The sequence below is a fragment of the Schistocerca americana genome, chromosome 3 (assembly GCF_021461395.2).
Source record: "Schistocerca americana isolate TAMUIC-IGC-003095 chromosome 3, iqSchAmer2.1, whole genome shotgun sequence".
Taxonomy (NCBI): Eukaryota; Metazoa; Arthropoda; class Insecta; order Orthoptera; family Acrididae; genus Schistocerca; species Schistocerca americana.
Window position 1 is genome coordinate 326,537,235 of NC_060121.1, and position 24,337 is coordinate 326,561,571.

Consider the following 24,337-nt stretch of genomic DNA (forward strand, 5'->3'; position numbering starts at 1 on the left):
CAGCCGTTGCCTATTAGAGATAGATCGTTCGCGAAGTAACGGGTCCAAAGGAACGGTTCACCAAGATGAACGGAACGAGCGAGGAACGATTCCTAAGGAACGGTCTTTCATAGTTCACTTCGGATGCGGCTTTCTACTTACAGTTCCCGGGAACGGGAAACGGTCGGTCTCGTTCCCGAACGGCACGTCGGCCTGTCTCGTTCCAGCCTCGGTCCCGTTCCCCTCGGTCTCGCTCGGCAGGGCCGGACTCGTCCTTCTTCGCGTGGACATTCGTGGCAGTTCCACTGCCTACTGAGTTCAGTATCGAGTTTTTGTTGTTCTTTGCGTTCGCTTCGCACGCCCATTCTAGATCTGTTTCAAACCTTTTTTGAACTCTGAACTTCTGGTTCTTTCCGTATTCTATTCAGCGTCCACGATCGGTAATTAAAATGTATTCTATCATTACGTAAATTACATAAAAATTACATGGTATAGCTGGCCGGTGTGGCCGAGCGGTTCTAGACGCTTCAACCTGGAACCGCGCGACCGCTGCGGTCGCAGGTTCGAATCCTGCCTCTGGCATGGTTGTATGTGATGTCCTTAGGTTAGTTGGGTTTAAGTAGTTCTAAGTTTTAGGGGACTGATGACCTCAGATGTTAAGTCCCATAGTACTCAGAGCCATTTGAACCATTACGTGTTATGTAATACATACGGTACATCTTTTCAGGTAACAAAACGGCATATCATCTTACTTCACTATTTCGATAAACAGCAGGAGAAATACTTGTAAAAAAGATAAGATTTTTTGTTATTACACTTATAAATGACTTCGACACAGCCACACTACTCTTTTTTTGATCCAAGCTAAAAGAGCATGTTCATTGTTATGGAAGGCAGACCGACTTTCAACCGAATGAATCCCGCGCTTCGTAATCGAGTGCCACATTTTGTAAAGAAAATATAACTTCTACAATATTATTTCAGTGGTATATGGTGGCGCACGAAAAATCGGCCCAGAGAACTAGCTGCTCATTGCCGCTTACCAATCGTCATGTATGGTTTCGAAGTTGTTTGCATTAGCTTACCTGTTATTTCTACACTGCCTAATTATTACATGTTTATCTATTCTACTCGTAGCGGTCAACAAATCGTGAGCAATTGGCGAGCAGTCTGTACTCGGGGCCGGTTTTTCGTGCGCCACCTTGTATTATTTACTGCTATCAGCCACATAACGCTACAGTTGGCTAAACGAGATGTTTTGCAGAATTACGAAAATTAAAAGTGTGTGAGAATTCTGTTATGAAAGTATGTACTCCAGGGGGGAGGCAAGTGCCCCCTCTTGGCGCCTTCCTTCTTCGGTCACCTATGCTACTAATTTTCAATTTTTCATGAGAACCATATACCAAGCACAGTGAACGGTGAACGAGTAAAAATGAACGGTTCCCAAAAAAGAGCGATCACCCATGAACTAGAGGGTCACTCCAAAAGAAATGCAATTTTTTTTTAAATTCATCTTTTATTCTACATGTTTGAAAGTTTTACAGCGTGTAAATACATCCTTTAGGAACAATATTTTCATTTCTCCACATGATTTCCATCCATCTCAACTGCCTTACGCCAACTTGGAACCAGTGCCTGTATACCCACACGGTAAAATTCTGGACCAACGTGTTGGGGCCACTGTTTGGCAGCGTGCACAAGGGAGTCATCATCTTCAATCCTTGTTCCATGAAGAGAGTCTTTCAGTTTCCCAAAGAGTTGATAGACACATGGAGCCAGGTCAGGACTGTAAGGTGGGTGTTTCAGTGTTATCCATACGAGTTTTGTGATCGCTTCCATTGTTTTTTGACTGACATATGGCCGTGTATTGTCGTGCAACAGCAAAACATCCTGCTTTTGCCGATGTGGTCGAACACGACTCAGTCGAGCTTGAAGTTTCTTCAGTGTCGTCACATATGCATCAGAATTTATGATGGTTCCACTTGGCATGATGTCCACAAGCAAGAGTCCTTCGGAATCGAAAAACACCGTAGCCATAACTTTTCCAGCAGAAGGTATGGTTTTGAATTTTTTTTCTTGGGTGAATTTGTATGATGCCACTCCATTGATTGCCTCTTCGTCTCTGGTGAAAAATGATGGAACCATGTTTCATCACCTGTCACAATTCTTCCAAGAAATTCATCTACACCATTGTCGTACTGTTCCAAAAGTTCGCTGCATACCGTTTTTCTTGCTTCTTTGTGACCCACTGTCAACATCCTGGGAACCCACCTGGCACAAACCTTTTTTAACGCCAACACTTTCAGTATTCTGCAAACACTTCCTTCCCCTGTCCCAACATAGCGTGACAATTCTTTCACTGTGATGCGTCTGTCAGCAGTCACCAATCCGTTAACTCTCTGCACATTGTCTGGAGTGTGTGCAGTACGAGGCCTGCTGCTGCGAGGACAATCCTCAATATTGCCGTGCCCGCTTTCATCACGTAACCTTCTTGCCCACCGACTAACTGTACTGCAATCGACAGCAGCATCTCCATACATCTTTTTCAACTTCTTGTGGATGTTCCCCACTGTCTCGTTTTCACAGCACAGGAATTCTATGACAGCACGTTGCTTCTGACGAACGTCAAGAGTAGCAGCCATCTTGAAGACATGCTGTGACGGCGACACTCATGGGAACAGGTTGAACTAAGTTTGAAAACAAGCGGGAAGGAAGTATCTACACACTGTAAAACTTTCACACATGCAGAATGAAAACTGTATTTTTACAAAAATAGAGTGCATTTCTTTTGGAGTGACCCTCGTAGTTCCCAAGGGTGAACGACTTTGCCCATCTCTATTGCCTACTTTTCCATCCTTGTGTTCAGAATGGGGGTGCATTGTAGAGCATGCAGTGCCATCCATAATGATCTCACACTCTATTTAGAAAAATGTCCTGCCCTTTCTAAAGCCCAGGGAACCTTAACAAATCGGGGTGACTGCAGTGTAATTATTATCTCCTAACAAACGTGTCATTTCTGTTCGTCTCATTGCGTACTTCTTTCAGTTATCTTCTGGACTATACTCCTGAATTTGTTTCTACGTACAGTCCAAGTTTCATCGAGCTATGTTACACATCATGTGAAACATTATTCGAAAGTCACTTTCGCCCTTAAATTTTGCACATCATTGTAGCCTATTGATTAACAAGAAGTGAGAAGATACCGTTTCCTCTCTTCCTCTGTTTTTTAACCAGGGCTGAGAGGCAGACATGCGAAAAACTTTCTTCTCTATTTATAAGATTACTCGCTAGTTAAATCTTAACAGCTTCGTTATGAACACTGTCCACTGGAAGCACACGGTAGAACCTATGTTGTTGTATTTCATTAGATGACCCTACCATGGTAATTTTCAGCAGTTGCAGATTTGCTCTGCAATTGTAAGAGTGTGTGACGCTTATGCTCTACACAGCGGTCGTCCACGACTTGGATGGTCTTATCAACGTATGACATTCCACAACTGCATGGAGTACGGTACACACTCGCCTTACGCGAATCAAGACTATCCTTCACAGTCCCTAACAGGGGCGTAATCTTAGATGGTAGCGAAAAACAGTTTTTTCATAGAATACGATCAAACCTGTTGGAAACACTACTTACGTAGATGTAGAATGAGGCGCTACGTACTGTTCTTATCCCCACTCATTCGACTCACGGTTGGTCTGCCGCCATTCCCTTTCGCCGAAAGATAACTTAAAAGGGTTTTCTGGCCTTGAAGTTTCAAAAAATCGATTTTTAATTGAGTATTTCGACACCTTGTACTATAGAGAACATTGGGCGAAAGCGTTTTTTCCCGTAAACTGTTGCATATAGTCAAAATAAACGATCATCGGACCGGCAGTCCCGCGTCGACGAGCACTAACGGACGACGCTCGGAGGCAATCAGGGCTGCAGACGAAGACCTATCGAATAACAATTAACTGGAAAAATGGGTTGGTGCAAACACTCAAAAATCTAACGAGCTGATAAACTCGCCGATTTGGACGCTTTCCCCAAAATACATATATTCCGGTAATGAAGTAGTCGAAATTGCAAACAGTTGGGCTACACTTATCTTCAACGACATTTAAAGGTACATTTGCATGCCGAACTTTTATTAGTAGAAAACGGAATTATAAGTGATGAAATAAAGAATTAATATGAGCCAAAGATATAGTCCACGGCTGTATAAATATTGTATGCAGCCGCTGGAAACATTTGAAAGTGTTTGAACGTCAGATTATTGAAGAGGCACCTTTTGTTTTCTAGGTCTTGTCCAGATCGAACTACGAGGGTTGTTTTTTAAGTAAGGGCCGTTTTTATTTTTTAAAAAAGATACAAATACTTTTGTAAAAAAACTTTTATTTTCTGATTCTACACACTTTTACCTATTTTTCTATATAGTTGCCTTGTTTATTTAAGCACTTGTCATACCGTACAACTAAGTTTTTAATTCCCTCTTCAAAGAATTCGGCTGCCTGCTCTGACAGCCAAGAGTTCACGGCCGCTTTCACTTCATCGTCGTCATTGAAGCGCTGCCCGCCAAGATGGTGTTTCACGTACCGGAAAAGGTGAAAATCGCTAGGAGCAAGGTCGGGGCTGTATGGTGCATGGTCCAAAACTTCCCAGCCAAAAGAATCAATCAAATCCCGAGTCTTTTGAGAGGTGTGAGGCCTAGCGTTATCGTGCAGGAGCAAAACTCCTTTTTTCAGCATGCCGCGCCTTTTGTTTTGAATCGCTCTGCGGAGCTTCTTTAGAGTTGCACAGTAGGCATCTGAGTTGATTGTCGTTCCTCGTGGCATAATGTCCACTAGCAAAACACCGCGCCGGTCCCAGAACACAGTTGCCATAATCTTGCGCTTTGACAGCGTCTGTTTGGCTTTGACCTTGACGGGTGAGGTTGTGTGTCGCCATTCCATCGATTGTCGCTTGCCTTCGGGAGTGATATGGGATACCCATGTTTCATCTCCAGTGACAATTTGACTCAACATGTCATCCCCTTCTTCCTCGTAACGAATCAAAAAGTCCACTGAAGTGGCAAATCTCTTCCCTTTGTGGTCCTCTGAGGAGTCTGGGTACCCACTGAGGACACAGTTTCTTAAAGTTTAGGTTTTCAGACACAATTTTGTACAAAACCGATCTTGAAACTTGTGGAAATTCCAAAGAAAGAGTGGAAATTGTGAATCTTCTGTCCTCACGAATCTTTGTTTCGACTGCAGCCACCAAATCATCAGTTATCACAGAGGGCCGGCCTGAGCGTTCTTCGTCATGGACGTTTCGACGGCCATTTTTAAACTCTCTAACCCATTGACGCACTTTACCTTCACTCATTGCAATCAAGCCATAAACTTCTGTTAACTGACGATGAATTTCTGATAGGCTTCTCGCGGTCAAAAAACGTATCACTGACCGTATCTCACACGCGGCGGGCGATTCAATAATCGTAAACATTATAAAGTAGCACAGCGATGCGTACACGTCAGCTACAGAGCTGCAACTTGCATCAGTGTGAACGGGAAGGATGCCGGCAAGTGGCGCGGTGGATTGTTGCGGCGTCCGCGCAAACTACGGGACTATACGCGCGAACGGCCTGTACTTAAAAAACAACCCTCGTATATTGGCACACCGCCATTAATATTACATTATTTTATTAATACATTCACGAGCTGCGACGAGACGGCACTCGTAATTGCATAACGCAAGTCTCAATGGAAATGTCGTAATTTAATTGAGTTTTATTTCATAATATACTGTTATTACTAACCTATATATGTTTTATTTTGTATCTTTAGTCATTGTAAGATTGTTGGGTGACTTGGCATGGCAAAAGGTTTCGTATTTCTTAGCAGAATGTCGTCCAGCTCGATCCACCGTCGTCTTCGGGTGCTGCCTTATTACGAAGTCCGATTTTAGTGAAAACACAGAGAGAAGGAACACGGTTATAATTCATTGCATCAACTCGATCCAGGTACGAACGAGCTAAAATTAAAGACAGCTTTATGGAACTCGCACAGACAATGAATATCATGGGCATTCAATTTGTTAACATGGCTTTCGATTTTTGCAGAAGGCGTAACGCGGAGCGAATTGTACGCTCAGAGCGCAGCTCGTCTACGGCCAGTAAAGAAGCCAATCAATGGCCCGGAAGGAAGCGATTCACGCGAACGAGATCGAGAAAGGCGTATTGTATGTTCCAGACATCGCAGACTAGTGGTAGGTTCCAAAAAGCCGACGAAAACCTTTTCCAAAACTTTAAATGTGATTTCCTATAAGTCACATTTTTTTTGCTGGGTTTTTGGATTGCCGCAAAACTATTCGGCCAATTTTGATGCCGCTTAGCTATTTTTGTAGGAAACTGAACTGGCTAGGGTCGGGATCTCTAAAAGTTTAACAGTTTTCAAAAATATCGATTTTTATGTACGTTTGAATACGGAAATAAAGTCGATTTTTTTTACTTTTCTTCAAAAAGCCGCCATTTTGTGAAAAATTACCTTTTTTCATTTTTCAGAGTTTCTGACCATAGCTACCCTCATATATTTTAATAATTTTTTGGTCTGGTCTGTTTCAGACCACCCAGTTACCTGAACCTAGTCCACCTGCCTACCAGTGCACGGTGTGCATTACGACCTTCGGCGCCATTTCGTTTTATAGCCCCTTAATATTTTTGGAAAAAAAAATTTAATGCAGGTAAAAGATAGATGAATAAATGGATATAAGCATTGTTTGACTTATCTTTCGATTTCACCTCAAAAAATGAGGTAAAATCGGACCTCTAGACCAGAAAACCTCCTTAAAGGTGAGCTAATTCAACTGACAAACGTTCATCCTGAAACTATACGGGCCCTCTGTACCAAGGTATGAAGTACCCCTTCACTCTGAGCCCGATGGTGACAACTATCAGCCTGAAGGTGCAAGTCACTGTACGTTGGTTTCCACCTCAATAGTGAAGCGAATATTAGGATGGACAGAACTGAGATGTACTAAAAATCTCTGTAAATTCTCACTGCCACGAAGGCAAATAATATATCGTCTGCACATACAAAACAGCATGCACAGTTCAGTGTGACCAACAGCAGAGACTGTTCCTCGAAAGTGGCGGACTGTTAACCTGCGGAATTATCGACGGTTGTAAGTTAAATGTACGTTCCGTATACCGAAGAAGCTGAAGTGTGACTTTGTTTATGATGTATGCCTACATATTTCAGTGCAACGATAAGATATAGGCCTATACACAGTCAAAATGTAGTCGAAGGCGGAGTCAGAGCGTGGGAAAAAGTCGGCTGACACCCACAAAGCGGCGGCTTCCATTGAAAAGTGCTGGAAGCTACGGGGTGTTCAAAAAGCCTCTCCGAAGTGCCGTATGATTGTTGGCCGCGCGTGCCGTATGCAGTAGTGAATATACCGAAATGAAACTCAGTGAAATACAAGTTATTAATTTATTGAATATGCATTTTTACTTACAAATTTGCACATTAAATGTTGAAAGTGTCACCCCTGTTGTTGAATACACGATTCAATTCGTCTAATCATCTTTCCAAACACAAGCTGTGACATTTCTTCTGTAACAAAAGCAGTGAAAGTGGATATTGAAGTTTTCAATTCACCGATGGATTTTGGCCGGTTTTTATAGACAGTTGCTTTCGCTGCACCCCAGAAGAAAAATTCAGGGGATGTGTTAGGTCAGGCGATCATGCAGGCCAAAGTTCCTGTGAAATTATGCGATCACCAAAAACATCAGCAAGCAGTGACATTGAAACGCGAGCTGTATGCGCGGTTGCACCATCTTGTTGAAAATAACCGTTCAGTATTTCACTTAAATCAGGTTCTCCTATGAATGGGTACAGAATATCACTGCAGTATCGTTGTGCGTTTATTATTTCGTTGAAAAATATGGGACCCACAATCCGACGTCTAGAAATTGCAATCCAAACTCCTATTTTCACAGGATGAAGTGGTTCCTCATGAATACACAATGGATTTGCGGTAGTCGACATACGAGAATTTTGCGAGTTCATGTACCCGGATAAATGAAACCACGCCTCATCAGTAAAAAACGTCTCATTAGGAATATCCCTTCCATTTTGTTGAACGAAATTTTTGACCCATTGACAATAATGCAATGTCTTGCCATGATCAGCATCTTTCAATTCTTGCACGACTGTCACTTTGTATGGGAAAAGTTATAATTTTTTCCTTACAGCTGTGTGGGCCGTTCCGACACTAACATCAATTTCCTGGGCGAGTTTTCTTACTGACTTGTTCGGACTCGTGGACATTTTAACGGAAATATCGTGCAGCTTATCCTCAGACAAAACGCTAGGACGACCACTTCTCGGCGCTTCTGACACTGAACCCGTACTTCGAAATATGTTAATCAAATCTCGCACATATCGCGATGTGGGAGTATTGTCTCCGGGAAAACTGAATTAAATGTTTGATGAACTGAAACTGCGCATTTACCGCCAGCTTTGAACACTTGTTCGACTAAAAACACACGTCCTTCAATGGTTAGCATTTTAACAGTGACAAAACCGAAACAAACGAACAAAGGAACTAAACTTAAACGTTCACGTGAACACGTAACGACACACACCAACGATACTACTGACGCTGGCTGAGATAAACGAAACAGTGGAATGTTGGGAGAGTCCACTTGAAGGGAAGTAACCCAGGCAGGCGGACAATCATACGGCACGCAAGGCTAACAATCATACGGCACTGCGAAGAGACTTTTTGAACACCCCGTACAAGACCTTTTGTAGGAATAAATGTAAACTGTTGAGTCGATGAAAAAATAGCACAGTAGAGTACATTGTTTCTGCTCTGTGTAATGTGTTTAGATGCTACAGTTTTGAGGTTATGCTAGTTAGCCACAGTGACAACTGTACGTTTTATTACAAAACATAAGTTGTAGAAATAAGTTTTTTACCAACTGATACGTCATCATCTTCACATGATTTCCGAAATCCGGTCAATGTGAGGAACTCATGTTACATCATGGATCTCTTGTAGATTATTGCTACATTTATTTCTTAGCCTAGTTCGTTATTTGAGTACTATGTGAACAACAAATAAAAAAGTCTTTCCTCACTGATAATTGGAAACCGTATGGAACTCATGTGTTACCACCCTAAAGCAGATCACCCTAGCACACAGCGTACTCCCTTCAAAGAATACCAATAGGTCACCGAGTCAAACGACTACATTAAATTGTTAATTTTATTATTGTTTCTGACAAAGTTTCTAATAACGACAGTGGCCGGTCATAAATCAATTTTACATTTACGTAAATCATTATCATAATCATTGTAGTTTTTTTTCTTTTCTTTTACTACTCCTAATCTAACTAGGGGACCGCGCCTACTCGTCATGACCGACTTCGTCCAGTTTTATGTTGTACGCAGGTCTTGGCCAAAAAAGAAAGTGACATGACCAGTAGCTCTACATGGCCAAGCGCTTAAAAAAAATTACGTTTTTTGGCGCGGATCGGGCAAGGTGTAAGCGTAGTGTCCAAGCAGCATTTTGCGCAGTGGAAAAATCACAGAGCGGCAATCCTATGGGGTCCAATTCTTATACGGAAACTTTCTTTTATTTTCATTTTTTACATTATTTACACTATAAATAAACCAAAACAGTACTCAATATATTGTTTATATTAATATTTTCAAAAGAGGCGTGAAAAGGAAAGGCAAAGGAAAATTTGGAATTGCAAATAAATTTACAAGAAAGGATTGTACTTAGCCGGCCGGTGTGGCCGAGCGGTTCTAGGAGCTTCAGTCTGGAACCGCGCGACCGCTACGGTCGCAGTTTCGAATCCTGCCTCGGGCATAGATGTGTGTGATGTCCTTAGGTTAGTTAGGTTGAAGTAGTTCTAAGTTCTAAGGGACTGATGACCTCAGATATTAAGTCCCATAGTGCTCAGAGACATTTGAACTATTTGATTGTACTTACGGCGCTCATGAGGACTCTGAAGATAATATTTCAAGAAGAGATTGAAATTAAAGCGTCCAGGACTTTTTAATGCGTTAGTTTCATTTTGATCTTGGAGAAGACTGCACCAAAATAATTCCACTGTACGTCACCGGTTGTCCTCGCCAATATTTGGCGAAATTTTGTGCTGTGTGTGGTTTGCTGCTGAATTGTGCGATGACGCACAATCTTTTATGAATGTAAACGAGGGCTGTTTTTGCTGTGTCGTCCGAACAAGACACAGCCAGGGAAAAACTACCACAGGCGCAAAGATGCGAACCGGAGCCATTGCGATGGAGACTCGCCGCTTGCGTGAGTTCCACCAGCGCCACGGGCGGCGCTGAGGATGAAGATATCGACTTCGCCTCGGCCAATTTCCGTCTGAGTACAACCAGCCAATGATCGGAATCAACGGACAGAAGCCTACTCGAAAGATAAAAGAGCAGCTCTCGCCTATTTCATTATAGATCATTAGATCATCGTCCAGGGCTGACTTAGACAGGGAACTTCGTTTAGTGAAGTCTTGGAAGTGAACAGACAGTTGTTGTAAATTTCATTTGCTATGTACTGTGAAGTTTACCAACGATTATTTCCCCATTGAAGGCCTTTTTCTCTTATATTATAGCCAGTGTTGCAGACTTCATTATTCGACAAGTCACAAAGATAAGTAAACCTTTTTAACTCATTGGTCTGACTTTGTTACTGATTTGTTGGTGTGTTGTAGAACCTTCGTTCTCCTATCATGTTTCCTGACCCTGGGGCGCAGCTGTGTAATAATGGCAGGGAGAAATTGTCTTAGTGGTGTACTGCACCACAAGCCGGTTCACGGATTCACAAACTCGGTCTACCTTAACCACAGTGGCAACTCGACCTCCCAGCAGTAGCGACGAAGGTTTACAAAACTGGCGACGAGGGTTTACAAAAGTTTTTCTATAGACACTCCAAAAACCCATGTAATTGTAAAAATGCACCATTTATAACATGTGCAATACGGCGACAAAATTATTGCTTCCCTTGATTTACGATGAATATCACCACAGAAAATGCAAATCGCCAACCGTAAAATAATATAAAGTAATATACGAAGTTCTCATGGAAATTTATTTGCTGTCCCAAATTTTTCTTCACCTTTCTCTTTCATACCTCTCAAGAAAATATTAACAAACACAATATATTGAGCATTATTTCGGTTTATTTGCGTGTAAGTAACGTAAAGACTGAAAATAAAAGAAATAAGAAATTCCACATGAGGAGTCGACCTCACGACCCTAGAACTACCGTTCTGAAATCTGTCCACTGCACCCCACGCTCCCTGGAAACTTCGCCAAAAGACGGATACCTCTTCCGACCCGCGCCAAGAATGCTATTTTTTTCCAAACGTTTACCCATCTGGAGCTGCCACCTCTGTCAAAAAAAAAAAAAAAAGTTCAGATGTGTGTGAAATCTTATGGGACTTAACTGCTAAGGTCATCAGTCCCTAAGCTTACACACTACTTAACCTAAATTATCCTAAGGACAAACACACACCCATGCCCGAGAGAGGACTCGAACCTCCGCCGGGACCAGCCGCACAGTCCATGACTGCAGCGCCGCAGAAAGCTCGGCTAATCCCGCGCGGCCCGCCTCTTGTCACTCATTCCTGGCCAAGCCCTGCATATATCAAAACTCTGGACGAAACCGGTAATGATGAGTAGGCCTCGTCCCCTCATAACCTAACAATATTTGTTATACTCATTTTTTTATTCCCGTTTATTCCTACCACACAAACTTAACATTTCGATAGCTATCTACAGTCTACTATACATGCAGTTATCTTACGATATCGCTACCAGTTTTCATTCAGTTCTCCCTTTTCTGTTACATAAAAGATCAATAGATTTTTGTTTCTTTTCTCAGGCTGTTTTAACTGATTTAACTGCTATCTTTGTCACCTATTATTATTATTTATACACTGACGCAAAAAAATCGCAACACCAAAAAATAATGTAGGGTTGTGAAATTTCGAAAATACATTCGTCTAGGCAACATATTTAAATAATCAACATTCCAAAGTCTTAGGTTAACGTAAGGACGAGATAAGCCATTCCAAGTGTCAAATGCTGGAACATTAATAACCGGCGTAACCGCCAGAATGTTGACTTCAAGCATGCAAAGGTGCATGCGTTGTGTTGTACAGGTGCCGGATGTCAGTTTGTGGGATGAAGTTCCGTGTCTGTTGCACTTTCTCTGTCAATGCGATTACAGGGACGGTTAGTGTTGTTTGTGGATGACGCAGGAGTTGTCATCCGATGATGTCCCATATGTTTTTGATTGGAGACAGATCTGATGATCGAGCAGGCGAAGGCAACATGTCGACGCTCTATAGAACATTTTGTATGTCCATCTTTTTAGCAGGAGGTGTCTGGGACGACGGCTGTTTACTATCGTGACAAAAACTAAAACCACCTACAGCCGTCCTTATGATTATATTTTATTTTGTCGCTACCAGTTGATCAACGCTTCATTACGTCATCTTCAGGCTGTACCGCATCAAAAACAGCCTGAAGATGACGCAATGAAGCGTTGAAACTGGTAGCGACAAAAAAAAAAAAAAATTATAAGGACAGCAGTAGGTGTCTTTATTTTTTGTCTCTCTATAGAGCACGTTGGGTAACAACAGTGGTTTGCGGACGAGCATTATCCTGTTTAAAAACACCGCTGGAATGCTGTTCATTAATGGTAGCACAACAGATCGAATCGCCGGATTGACGTATAGATTTGCAGTCAGGGTGTGTGGGATAAGCACGAGAGTGTTCCTGCTGTTGTGCAAAATCGCACCCCGGACTATAACTCCAGGTGTAGGTCCAGTGCGTCTAGCGCGCAGACAGGTTGTTTACAGGCCCTCAAATTGGCCTCCTCCTTACCAACACACGGCATTCATTGGCACCGAGGCTTTCGTCGGAAAACACGCCTTCCTGCCCTCCAATGAGCTCTCGCTTGACACCACTGAAGTCACAAATGGGTGTGGTTTGGGGTCAGTGGAATGTACGCTACAGGGTGTCCTGTAACTGATCGTTGTGTCACTGTGGTGCCAACTGCTTCTGAAATTGCTGTTGCAGGTGTTGTGACTTGGCAAGACAGCCAAATCACTATGAGGTGAAGCCGAAAGGCACGCGCTTAAGCTCACGCAGGCTGGCGCGAGGTCTGGAACAGTTAAGGGAATTAATAGTAGCAAATAAAGTACGTAGTTGATGTAATACTTAACTTTAATCCATAATTGGTGTACATCGCTCTTGTTTAGACATTATTAACAATCTCAATAAAAACTGGTAATGGCGCCTTGCTAGGTCGTAGCAAATGACGTAGCTGAATGCTATGCTAACTATCGTCTCGGCAAATGAGAGCGTATTTGTCAGTGAACCATTCCTAGCAACGTCGGCTGTACAACTGGGGCGAGTGCTAGTAAGTCTCTCTAGACCTGCCGTATGGCGGCGCTCGGTCTGCAATCACTGACAGTGGCGACACGCGGGTCCGACGTATACTAACGGACCGCGGCCGATTTAAAGGCTACCACCTAGCAAGTGTGGTGTCTGGCGGTGACACCACAGCAGGTGCAGTATGATGAGCCAGAGCCGTACACCGAACACGATGGTCTTCCCTCTCGGTAGTGCCATGTGGCCGTTCGGAGCTAGTCTTCTTGCCGCCATACATTCTCGTGACCACCGCTGCTAATGACGTCTTTGTCGCCTTATAGACATTCGTCATTAACATTTGCTGGCCACGCCCACTCTCAAAGATAATTAACGTTCACGTCCATTACTGCGTGTTTTTGAAGCAAACCTTATCTGCAACCTCATAGTGGCGCTACAAGCGCAACTCTTACGTGACTGCCGCGAAACGTTAATAGACGTCATATTCCAGATGTAGAAACACACCTACCAACTTTCGTTTACGTCGCATAACTACTCCTTCGTGCTGTGACTTTTTTCCCTCACTGTATTAGAACCATGACTGCAACTACATGTGCCACAACAACAAAAACCACTACTAATATTAGTGGCATCTGTTACTATCTACATCCCGCACCTTAATTATACTGAAGCAATAACAACTATTAAATGTAAATTCGTAGTATTTCGCAGCAGGAATTACTATTCCATATACTTCTTGTGGGTTCAAGAGCGCCTCATTTCGTGAGAAGTACGAACGTTTGTAAAACATCCAGCCGACTTTTTTAAAAAGGAAGACCCCCAACTCACCCACAAACCTCATAGTTAGTTATGACGTAACATCGCTGTGCCAATGGATGAGACGTCAAACATTTTGTAATTGCGAGTTGCCCCCAAAATATGTGGTCTCGAGTGACATCGTTCGACGGTAACATTTTTCAAGTGGAAAGGAAAATTTTATGAATAGTCAGCGTCGTCCCCTTTCCCGACTTTTTTTTTTCAGAAATAACAGCGGACATCTTCCTGGAAGCAACTGAGGAACCAGTGTTTCAACGTAACCGCTGAAACTAAAATGCTGGCCATGCTAAGTCGACACTTCAACAGTGTATTGTTTGTAGTACCTGTTAATAACGTTTGAACACATTTGCATACCGTTAACTACAGTTACATTTTTAGCATTTTTAAGGAAAAAAATAGTCACGAAGACTACAAAGCATATACATCTAAATCCATATTCTGCAAACTATTGTGAAATGCATGGCACTCAGTGGCAAGAAGCAACACCATCAAAGCGGAATTACATACTCATTCTGCTAAGAGACGTAATAAAGTAGAATACCAATTTTGTTAAAAGCTGCACGCATGGAGTTCTCCATTCAACTAGAGAAATTATGGAAAACGGGTACAAACAGAAATAAAGTACAGTAAAAGCAATGCTCTTACAACGCATTTCCAAACGATAACACCACCTCCAACGTGGGAGGAAATGTACAAGATTAGTTTGACGAACATTAGAGCGAGATAACAAATTTTCTCTGACAACTACATATGGTGGCTCTGAATCAAGTAAGCCACTGCAGTGTATACTGTAAAACATAATTAAAGGCGTGTTGAAGCAATTCTTAGAGCTTAATGCTCAGGATCCTAGCATGCGAGATAGGGACGTCAACCAAATTCGGATCCAGTGCGCGTGATGGAAGGTTGGTACGCAGTCAGTGCGATTTCTCAGTCGATTTTTCACACTCGGTTAGGCAAATACAGAGCTAGTTCCCAACCTTACCCTCAGCAAATATGGTAACAATCACAAGTGAGATGACACGACTCACAGACCGATGGCTCACACAACTTCGCTCACTTAGAGGGACTATAGACTCTCTAACTATTGTGAGTGAAACTCATACAGGGAATTCCGGTAACACTACCATAGTTCGTTGCCAGACCACCTGAAGCGCTCAAGATTATCGTCCATCTTCTCATTTTTTCATTGGGTGATTTGTTGTTGTTGTTGTGGTCTTCAGTCCTGAGACTGGTTTGATGCAGCTCTCCATGCTACTCTATCCTGTGCAAGCTTTTTCATCTCCCAGTACCTACTGCAACCTACATCCTTCTGAATCTGCTTAGTGTATTCATCTCTTGGTCTCCCTCTACGATTTTTACCCTCCACGCTGCCCTCCAATACTAAATTGGTGATCCCTTGATGCCTCAGAACATGTCCTACCAACCGATCCCTTCTTCTGGTCAAGTTGTGCCACAAACTTCTCTTCTCCCCAATCCTATTCAATACTTCCTCATTAGTTATGTGATCTACCCATCTAATCTTCAGCATTCTTCTGTAGCACCACATTTCGAAAGCTTCTATTCTCTTCTTGTCCAAACTATTTATCGTCCATGTTTCACTTCCATACATGGCTACACTCCATACGAATACTTTCAGAAATGACTTCCTGACACTTAAATCAATACTGGATGTTAACAAATTTCTCTTCTTCAGAAACGCTTTCCTTGCCATTGCCAGCCTACATTTTACATCCTCTCTACTTCGACCATCATCAGTTATTTTGCTCCCCAAATAGCAAAACTCCTTTACTACTTTAAGTGCCTCATTTCCTAATCTAATTCCCTCAGCATCACCCGACTTAATTAGACTACATTCCATTATCCTTGTTTTGCTTTTGTTGATGTTCATCTTATATCCTCCTTTGGGTGATTTGAAGTATTATAAATTCCTATAAATTCCTTTTTGTTTCGAAGTAAACAGAAGCTGGTTTCACAGCAGTATGTTCCTCATTACGACCTTTTTTGTGCACTGATTCTTTGGATTGCATTGTAAATAAGTTACTTGCATTCTGTTTGATTTCTGATCGCATCCGTAACACTGGGCCGAGTAAATGATTCTGTATTTCTTTTTGTTTCATATAAAACAGAAGCTGGTTTGGTCGCATTATGTTCTGTGGACATATGTATTTCTGCTACTGCTTATGAATCCATGTGTGAGCTGCTCGAATTAAATGCGTTGTAAGTACACTGCTTTTACTTTATTTTTGTTTGCATTCGTTTTCTGTAATTTCTCGAGTTGACTAGAGTACTCGATGTTTCCAGCTTTTAACAAAATTAGTATTCTACTTTACAATATCTTGTCGCAGAATGAGTATGTAATTCTGCTTTGAATGGTGTTGCTTCTTGTCTCTGAGTGCCATGCATTTACACAGTAATTTGCAGAATATGGATGTAGAAGTAAATGTGTATGCTTTGTAGTGTTAGCGACAAGAGTATTTTTCCTTGAAAATGCTAAATATGCAACAGTAGTTACTGGTTCATAAATGTGTTCACACGTTATTAAAGGTACTATACCTTTTCGCGGAAATCAGTGTATTACATTCATTCTCTCCAACGAAACTTTCGGACGATTCCGTCAAATGCGAGAAAGTACGAAAAATGAATAGGAATAAAAATAACGTAGATTACGAGCAATATGCTTACAGCACATTTAAAGTGAGAAGTCCATACACTGTTTCGAAAGCAGTAACAGAGATGAGTCCACAAAACACCATGCGATGAAACCAGCTTATGTATTATTTCAAACAAAAACAAATCTGGAATCATTTACTCGACCCAATATTACGAATGCGTGCAAAAATCAAACAGAGTATGAGCAACATATTTACAGTACAAATCAAAGAAGTGTAGGACACGCAACAAGCACGTAATCAGGAACATAATACGGTGAAACCAGCCTCTGTGTCATGTCATGTCAGGTGATTTTGATGTTTTGACATGGGTTGAAGAGCAATTATTTTCATTTGATAATGGCCACACGGTTGAAATAGCAACATATTGTTTTAAAAGTAAGTAATTTTACACTGAAAAAGCGACCACGATGTCATTTACAAAATTTTACATGTCTGTCAACCCCAGCTACGAGAAGTTTATTTTTGTTTTTGATTGAGTTTGTCAAATATATTATTTGACAAGGTAAGTCAGCTAATAGGTATTCCTGCTTAAGGGAAGTCTCCCTAACAAAGAAGCCGCTTTCGGCAAAGCTTAGGTATCCGAGTAATGAGGGAATTAGTGTATTTAATCAAAATATACAAGGTATTGGAGATAAAGTTAGTGAACTGCTTATAGATGTTGACTCTGAAATTATTGGCATATCTGAACACTTCTTAAATAAGGAGATAATTCAGAGGCTTCCTTTACCAGGATACAGGTTGCCTGGCAGCTTTTCTAGGAGCTCTTTGCGGTGTGGGGGAGTAGCCATGTATGTGAAAAACGGTATCCCATTTGAGGCAATTGATGTTTCAAAGTACTGCACTGAAAAGGTGTTTGAATGTTGTGCAGATGTGTTTAAATTTAGTGGAGTTAAACTTGTAACTGTTGTTATTTATAGATCCCCAGACTCCGATTTCACAACATTTTTGCTAAAGCTAGAGGAGGTTCTTGGTTCACTTTATAGTAAATACAAAAAGTTAGTTATATGTGGTGACTTCAATATTAATTGTGTAAGTGATTGCGCAAGGAAAAGGATACTGGTAGACCTCCTTAATTCATATAATCTTATGCAAACCGTATTCTTTCCAGCGAGAGTGCAAGGGAACAGTAGAACAACCATAGACAACATTTTTGTTCCATGCTCATTACTAGAACGCAATTCTGTTGGCAGAAAGGTGAATGGCCTTTCAGATCATGATGCACAAGTTTTAACTCTAAAAGATTTTTGTGCTGCAACACATGTTAAATATAGTTATCAACTTTTTAGGAAAGCTGATCCAGTTGCTGTAGAGACCTTTGTAAACCTTATCAAGGAACAAGAGTGGCAAGATGTTTTTAGTGCTGATACAGTAGATGATAAATATAATGCTTTCCTCAAGACTTTTCTCGTGCTCTTTGAAAGTTGCTTTCCGTCAGAACGTTTAAAACAGGGTACTAGCACAAATAGGCAGTCTGGGTGGCTGACTAGAGGGATAAGAATATCCTGCAGAACAAAGTGGCGATTATATCAAAACGTCAGAAAAAGTAAAAATCTAAATGCAGCAGCCCATTACAAACAGTATTATAAGGTGCTTAAAAAAGTTATTAGGAAGGCAAAAAGTATGTGGTATGCAGATAGAATAGCTAAGTCCCAGGATAAAATTAAAACCATATGGTCAGTCGTAAAGGAAGTGGCTGGTCTGCAGAGACAGGTCGAGAATATAGAATCAGTGCGTAGTGGGAATGTCTGTGTTACTGATAAGTCGCATATATGTACAGTATTTAATAATCACTTTCTGAATGTAGCAGGTGACCTAAATAGGAACCTAGTCCCAACAGGGAATCATATAGCGCTTGTAGAAAAAAGTGTTCCGAGACTGTTAACTGAAATGCTCCTCCATGATACTGACAAGAGCGAGATTGAGTTAATAATTAAATCACTAAAGACCAAAAACTCTCATGGATATGACAGACTATCTAGCAGAATACTGAAGTACTGTTCTATGTATGTTGGCCCAGTACTTAGCCATATCTGTAACTTTTCCTTTAGGAGTGGTCGGTTCCCTGACCGATTAAAGTACTCGGTAGTGAAGCCACTTTATAAAAAGGGAGCCAGGGATAATGTGGACAATTATAGACCTATTTCTATGCCATCGGTGTTTGCTAAAGTTATCGAGAAGGTTGTATATACAAGGTTACTGGAGCATTTAAATTCACATAATTTGCTGTCAAATGTATAGTTTGGTTTTAGAAATGGTTTAACAACTGAAAATGCTGTATTCTCTTTTCTCTGTGAGGTTTTGGACGGATTAAATAAAAGGTTGCGAACGGTAGGTGTTTTATTTGATTTAACGAAAGCTTTTGACTGTGTTGACCACAAAATATTACTGCAGAAATTGGACCATTATGGAGTAAGGGGAGTAGCTTACAATTGGTTCGCCTCTTACTTTAAGAACAGAAAGCAGAGGGCAATTCTCCGCGATATTGAGAGTGGTAGTGATGTTCAGTCCCAATGGGGCACTGTTAAGTGGGGCGTTCCCCAAGGGTCGGTGCTGGGGCCACTGCTGTTTCTTATTTATAGAAATGATATGCCTTCTAGTATTACAGGTGATTCAAAAATATTTCTGTTTGCTGATGACACCAACTTGGTAGTCAAGGATCTTGTGTGTAATATTGAAACATTATCAAATAATGTAGTTCATGAATTAAGTTCATGGCTTGTGGAAAATAATTTGATGCTAAAACACAGTAAGACTCAGTTTTTACAGTTTCTAACTCACAATTCAACAAGAACCGATATTTTGATCAGACAGAATGGGCATATTGTAAGCGAGACGGAACAGTTCAAGTTCCTAGGCGTTCGGATTGATAGTAAGCTGTTGTGGAAAGCCCATGTTCAGGATCTTGTTCAGAAACTAAATGCTGGTTTATTTACCATTAGAACAGTATCTGAAATAAGTGACAGTTCAACACGAAAAGTAGTCTACTTCGCATATTTTCATACGCTTATGTCATATGGTATTATTTTTTGGGGTGATTCTTCTGATTCAAAAAGGGTATTTTTGGCTCAAAAACGGGCTGTTCGAGCTATATGTGGTGTAAGTGCTAGAACCTCTTGTCGACCCCTATTCAATAGTCTGGGAACTCTGACATTGACCTCACAGTATATATTTTCTTTAATGTCGTTTGTTGTTAGCAATATTAGCTTATTCCCAAGAGTTAGCAGCTTTCACTCAGTTAATACTAGGCAGAAATCAAATCTGCATGTGGAATGCGCTTCCTTGACTCTTGTGCAGAAAGAAGTGCACTATTCTGCTGCATCCATTTTCAATAAGCTACCACAAGAATTCAAAAATCTTAGCAGTAGTCCAAACACTTTTAAGTCTAAACTGAAGAGTTTCCTCATGGCTCACTCCTTCTATTCTGACGAGGAGCTCCTGGAAGAGCTGAAAAATTAAGCAAATTCCAGTGTTACATTGTTGATTTCCTTTATTTAAACTTACGAATTGCCGCCTGAATACGTTTCTTGTATTTCATTTTATCTGTTTCTACTGTCGTGTTATAATTTCATGTATTGACTCGTTCCATGACCATGGAGACTTCTCCTTAATTTGGTCCCACGGAACAATAAATAAATAAACAAAAACGTTTCCAGATACACACGTTATACCAGACTACCGGGCCCACCCATGAAGTATAAATGAAAAATAGTATAATCTAATAGTTGTATTTTGCAGAGCAAAAACACGGATTTTCACTGTTTTGTATTTTCCCGTATTCGAAGTTGACTGCCAGCTCACTAGGCCTATTTCTGTATCGTAATTCGGGCCCTGCACTTTTTCTAATCTGGTGTCCTGCGCTCTGCTTTCCCTTAATGCCGGTCCGTGTGCAACGAACTGTCTGCGCAGATATCTACGCAATTGTCTGTGCGTGTAATAAATCGCCGCAAATCGCGTTTGCACAACAGTTCCAGTCAACTATTGGCCCGCCACCTGTCGGAGGTAAGCAGCTACACTCTAGGCTGGTTGGTTGATTTGTGGGAGGGGACCAAACAGCGAGGTGATCGGTCCCATCGGATTAGGAAGGAAGGAAGTCGGTCGTACCCTTTCAAAGAACCATCCCGGCATGTGCCTGAAGCGATTTAGGGAAATCACGGGAAACTTAAATCAGAATGGACGGACGCGGGTTTGAACCGTCGTCCTCCAGAATGCGGGTCCAGCGTGTTAACCAGTGGGCCAGCTCGCTTGGTCTGCACTCTAGCATTTCATTTCAGGGAACTAGCTCGTAATGTGGGAAATTCTTCTGTGGCCTGTGTTCGCAACTTAAAAAGTGCAAACTGTGTCAGAGGCAGAAAGATCGATCTAAAGGCTCAAGACTTATAGCGACTGCACCTTTTGCATATTAATTTACTTCGTGCGTCACTAGGCGAGGCAACGACTGGCAAGATTTTTGCGAATAGACATGGAGACCTGGAAATAATTATTGTTGCTCGCAACCCTCACACAACACAACGAATTATTGAAAGCAAATTCACCATTTGTACGGCTTACAGTGTCGTTGCGGTTCCTGACATAGGCTGGAGTTTTGAAGATTTCAGTTGCAACGTTCAAACAAGCATTGAGCATTATAATACCCAACTCATACGTGCTACACGGCCAGTACAGCTTTTAGGCGGTTTTGCACAGTCTTTTAGGCAAATGATAGACTAGTTCCCAAACTTGGTCATAGAGAACATGACATGCAAACGGTCAAAATATAGTAACACTCAGAACGAAGTTTACACAATTCATAGATACATGACGCCCACAACTACCTTCCTTGAAGGATTTTATGAAGGCACGTAAAGTGCCTTAACTATGTATTATATCAATTGTGACAAGTTATAGATAATAGTTTTACATTTTTAGATGCGTTTGAATCTCCAAATATTTAATAAGTTATAGCAGTAACTGATGAGGTACTTTTCACTTTCTTTCTGATTATCTGGAAATTTTCAATTCCCTACATGAATTCTGTCATGAAACTGTTGCATTGGTTGCCTTCTGGTCCCGATCGCTTGTTGAGGAGGTGATGATTTGCACTAGCAGTAGTGATATTACAGGGTCCAGCTGAACCATATTTCAGGAGGTGACCACAAACAAAGATATAATTTTATTTGTGAAGAACAAATACTGTGCAGTTTTACAAAATTATGTCCGGTAAATGGAGTCCTCCACTGTTAACACACTGCCGAAGTCTTTCCGGGAAGTTGTCCACAGTTCTTCGTGTCCTTTCCAGTGGAATGGCAGCCAATTTCTGGGTAATTGCCTCCTTAAGTGCTTGTAGGACTGTGAAGAGAGAAGACGTACAGGAAATAACTCTCTCAAAATTTCTAGAGAATGCCAAGAGACGTGAGCTGTGGCTCTGTATAGTCGACACCAGCCTCCTCCCTCTTCATGGTCCCCAACAACCCGGTTTAACTTAGGTCTCTATCATGTGACAGTAGCAATCTGAATTAACTATTATCGTTACGCTATCTTTTTTCGAAAAACGTAACCACCTAATTCAGCAACGGCGCATCAGACTGTCATACAACGGCTGCGAAGTGATCGTTGGTGAAGTTCGTAACGGTTTTCTGCTGCCCAGTAGCGAAACTTTCATCTATTTACAGTATCTGACAAGTGGAAGTGGGCCCCAACAGAATAATCAAAACAGCACCGAGGGGAATATTCTGAATAATTTCCTCACACACAACTCTGCGAGTTTCAAAATCTCTTACTTAATTCTCGGCTAAACATAATTTCGTACTGGTGTATTTGAAGATCTCTGAGCAGATTGTCCAATCAGCCAATTTTAGGGCAGCCGCATGCTTAAGTGTTGAACGCCTTTGAGATTGCTTTACGGATGCTCCAACACGGGCCACATTTGCCGACGTTGTTACAGTCCGAGGTTGGCCAGCAGATTTTCTTTTCGGTGCAGAATCTGATACTCTATAAATTTGACACCCAAAGTCGTTTTTCCATCAGGAACGGAATCGTGTTAGCCATGTTCGGACCGAATACGAAATCACAGAACCACATCACGATTATACTCCTCTACAACAAACGCACCATTCTTACACAGCCAAGACACTGCACCTACTGAAAATGGCATGTACACGGTGCACCGGTATCGATCGGTACCCCCCGTCCCCCTCCGTATCCCCACGACAACTCATACCACAGCCTGTTCAAATACGGGAGGTCTTTTTCGCCGGAGCCTGCAGTAGCTGTATTCATCCGTAGATTACTTTTACAAGGATACTGGACATGTCTTGGTATTAAAACTTAGGACAATTCATATACAGGGTGATTTTTCCACCGTGTACAAACTCCAGTGATTGATCGATGAGAGCATACGGAACAAAAAAGGTCTAATGAACTTATGTCCGGAAATGCATGTTTTCCATGCTAGATACCATTTAACAGTCATACATGGTTACAGAGAATGTGGTTTAGTATGCGTTGTACCACGCAGCCACAGTTTACAGTATGTGGTCAAAATGGTTTCCATGTGCCTCAACGCATGCATGCACTAACAGTAGCGCGTTCTGTCCCACACGTTCACATCGGCCGGGCTGAATTCGAACACTGTCAAAGGCATCATTAATACGCTGCTCCAGTGTCTCCATATCTGGATTGGGCTCTGAAAACACAATACTTCTGAGATGGCCCCGTGACCAGAAATCGCACGGGTTGAGATCTGGTGAACGAGCAGGCTGTGCAACTGGACCTACTCGTCCGATCCATCTACGAGGGACGACACGATTGAGATGCGTCCGGACGTTAACTGCGAAGTGGGCTGGAGCACCATCATGTGGCAGCCACATAACCCTTCGAATCACCAACGGCACTTCTTCCAGCAGCAGAGGCAAAGTCACACACCAGAAACGCCGATAGTTCCGGCCTGTTAGGCGACGTGGAAGGAGTACTGGTCCCAAAATACGGTCGACAATTATCCCGGCTCACACATTCCGGCTGCACCGAAGCTGATGATTCGCTTCACCATACCATAGGCGTTCTGCATACTATCCCACAGATGACTTATGAAAGCTGAAGACACCACCCTGCGCAAAGGTAGCCTCATAAGTAAATGGGATGGATGAAGCAAATCTCAGAATCGTGGTTGTCTGGTGAAGAAACTAGTGACAAAACTGCTCTCGATGTGGGAAGTCTGTAACTAGTAAGCCCTGCACACGCAGGGCAATAACAACAGGGTAATAACAACAGAGAATGTTCCACATGATCGTCTGATTTACCGTGTACTGGCGGTCCAACTGCCTACTACTGACACAGCGGTCACCTTCCACAGTGTTGATCACATTTTCCTCCAAGTCTGGTGTCCGAACATATCGGGTACGTTCTTCACGATTTCCTGCTTCCTGAAACGATCCTGTCTCAGACAAACAACGAAACACTGTTGCAAACATTGAATGCTGTGGTTGTTGCCGGCGAGGATA